This window comes from Papilio xuthus, unplaced genomic scaffold, assembly GCF_000836235.2.
Source record: "Papilio xuthus unplaced genomic scaffold, Pxut_1.1 DF825928.1, whole genome shotgun sequence".
Lineage (NCBI taxonomy): Eukaryota > Metazoa > Arthropoda > Insecta > Lepidoptera > Papilionidae > Papilio > Papilio xuthus.
In genome coordinates this window covers 3,563,340-3,567,128 of record NW_013532721.1, presented here as the reverse complement: position 1 = coordinate 3,567,128, position 3,789 = coordinate 3,563,340, and positions in this window count along the sequence as shown.

Here is a 3,789-nt window from a genome sequence, read left to right as displayed (position 1 = left end):
ATAAAATCTTACTGCCGTAGGAAAAGTTACTTACTGGTGATTTAAATATTTGCTTAGTGGAGATTTTCCATAATGAATTTTCATTAACTTTTTCAATGACCCGTTAATATTTTACCATTATTTTTTTTATCAAAAATCTTTCTTGTTCCACAAACTAAATTAATTTGAGAAGTAAAATCTGCTCTGAGAGTTCGAGAAAGTGCAAGCAAAAATATTTACATTACAGTTTCATGTCAAAACGGAGGAAAATACCTCCAAAAGTTTTTATTAATCCTGGTCTTCATGATGGCATGGTCTCCATGGTGCAACCGGCACCACTGCATCTTCGTCTTGTGGTGCTTTAGGAACCGTAGCTGACGCTGATTGCTCACGTGCCAAACCTGCAATATAATCAACATAAGTTGTCACTCGCGAATTCTATTGAAAAAGACTTAATTGATAGCCTATACGTTCTTCCACAGTATGTTTTAAATTTTGTAACTACACCTCTCAAGTCAGTTCTAATCGGTGATTCCGAAGTGACTAAGGCATCACGTTTAATGTTAGATTCCCTAGTAAGATGTTGCCGATCGCGAGTTCGATAGTAAATAACGCCTTCTCGATTCAAGACATCCGTGCCGATTATAGTCGGTGTATTCATAAACTCTGGACTCGCTAAATTCTATTGATAGAGTTATAAAATAAGTGGACTCTATTTCTTGACCGCCAATGCCTCGCAATACTTTAAAGGCAGGCTTGAAGGCAGGCTTGCAGGCGTATTTAAAGTGTTTTAACAAGTGGGAAGAAATTAGTGATATACTTGAACCGGAATCGATAAGAACGTCAACTGGAATCCCTTGTACAATCGCTACGACAATATCGTTATGCCTCTTATTTAGCTTTTCCCGGCAAAAGTGAACAATATTTGTATTTCGCGATTCTGACTTCATCTGTGCAAAACAAGTTTTAACTTTATGACCAAGCTTTTTACAGAAACTACACGGTTCAGATTTTGCTGTATTTTGAAGACAATGACTGTTCCGATCGCTATTAGTATTAGTGTCGTTACTTGTTGCTATCTTAGGTCTTTTAAAACAATTTGACTGTTTATGCCCTTGCTTACCACATATAAAACATTTACCGGACTCGAACCGCCGTTTGCGATCGTATACCCCATGTCTATTGTTAAACGAACAATTATGACGCAACCCACTTGAGTTTTTGTTATTATAGAATGAGGGGCATTAGACTTGACATAAATAAAAAGGAACTGTACTAACTCATTTGGCATTAATTTGGCGTTGGTAGGGATCTGCGGATCTGTGATGCCCCGTATAACTATTGCCGATATCAGCTCATCGCTTAACCCCCTAATGATTCGTAATCGTAAAAGGGACCTACGAGCATAATCAGCGTATGTAAGGAAGCTATCCGAATTGGTGCTCATAACCTCGTACAGAATGTTGGCTACGTCTGTTTTTTTTGGACATAAAGGCTTAAATTCGTTTTTAAAATTACTCCAACTGCGGTCATTCGTTACCCATTCACTGAGCCACGTTTTAGCATCTCCTTGTAAACAATTGCCAATGCGAGAAAGACATTCGTGATCACTCCAATTATTAGAAGACCTAGCACGGTCTACTTCTTCACACCATAAATTAGAAATATAATAAGACTGGTTAAATCTCACCGGTATATTTATGGATCGTATCGCATCGATGATGTGATCGGCGGCGCTGGCCTGGACTGACGCAGCGCTCGCGGGACGCTCCGGTGAGGACGGAGTCGTTGAAGCCTGAAGCGCGCCCTTGAAGCGAGCTCGCAGTCACAGCTTTGCCCAACTGCGACGGCGGCGGCATCGACACGGCAGGAACGGGCTCGGCGCTGATGGTTGCCACAGGCACCGCGGACTTGGCTACTTCCACTGCAGCGCGGCCACTAGACTCCTTTCGTTGAGATGAAGACACTACCTGTTGTTCCTCTAATGACACCAATCTATTCAAAATTTGTTGCATTGTTTCGGTTAAAATATTGCTTGAAGGGCTATGTCGTCTGTAGCGTGAATCATGTTAGCTAGAATGCGATCTGCGATTTCGCGACCGACTCCTACTCTGCCGCCTCTTATTAGGCATGTTTTCTTTTTTTTAGCAAGTATTTAAAATTAGACGTAATTCCAAGCAGGGCATTCAAGTTACGGTAAATAATTGATCAATAGGGTAGACACGACCAAATATTAAAATTGAGCCATTCTAAAATTTACACAAAAAGCTAACAAATACAACTTCTATTTGTTATTTTAAAGCGGAGAAGAAAACAATTGGAACGTACTCACCAAAGTTGACATAAAACTTGATCACACCGTCACATCACGTCTTACTTACGTATATTACACGAAACACCGAAAACAAAGTGCTAATTTGTCCTTTTAAACAATAGTTACCATTTCCAAAAATATATTTTTGATCGTATGACTAGCCAATTAAAGAAATAACAATGGAAACACATCGTATCAGGATGTACAAACAAGGACGTGGGAGTTTCACTATCCCACTTCTGATCTTAAGGATCAGAAGCAGGGAAAATTAAAAAAACAATCTCTTATACACTACTACAGTACTAGTACTTTTTGAATTAATAAGAAAACTAACAAAATTGATTGAATTAAATTAACACTTAAATGATTTCGAAATATAACATTAACTTGATCAACTATCAGAGTTAAAATGATTAATTATTTTGGCTAGTCAAACGGGCAGAGCTTCCGCTGGCTTCAGTGTTCGGTGGCGAGTGCGTCCCGAAAATGAGGGTGCGGTCTCTTATATTGGCATCACACCACCATTATTTTTAAGTTCCACCCTCAGCTAACAATATATTTAAAGTAGGAAGTTATTAAGTAGCCATTGTCAACTGAATTACTGTTTAACGCATAGTGTGCAATTTTTAATGTTTATTGATATTGTAAAAGCTTCTAATAACTTTTAATTTGACCTTACTTTATAAGTTACTTTTTTCCTAGACTAAATAACATTATTATCGTAATTTAAGTAACGACCAATCAGAGCAGAGCACCTGGCTTAAGAGGGGTCGAGGCACCATTTTTATATAAGGCGTTTTCACAGTTGTTACGAATATAGTCGTGAAGTGGAGACTGATCGAGTTGGGTCATCGTGTTTCGTGCTTCTTTACCCTAAATGACGCCCACCAAGTTCTCAACCACTATAGATGTCGTCGAGAAAAGTGTTTCTCCGACATTAGAAGTGGGATCGGTGCCGGCACAAAATGAAGATCTACGGACACCACCAGAAGACTGATGGCGCGCATTGTTTGAGGCGCAGCAAACCAGCATGCGGCTGCTCGTGGAGGCGCTATCCGACGACGACGACGACCGACGACGACGCCGACCGACGACGACGACCGACGACGACGACGACCGACGACGACGACGACCGACGACGACGACCGACGACGACGAGGAGCGACAACGACGCCAATTTTTTTTTTTTTCTGAGGGGAATGCTTTATGTGGGATGCTCCTCCATAGCGGAGGCATACCCACTGAACCCCTCTGTTCCTATAGTTTTTATTATTTTATTGGATTTATTTTAAAATGTTTTTAACTTGTATACAGATTTCACTTTTTAACGTCTTAATTTTACATTTTTTAATTGTTTTAATGTTTTTGAACTTAGATGTAAGAAAAGAATGTGATATAATTTTAAGACTATGTAATTGATTTTTAAACACTTAAAATAAAGAAATAAAGATATTCCCGCACCCCAAGTCCCTGACATAGCATAAGTTAGGGGAACG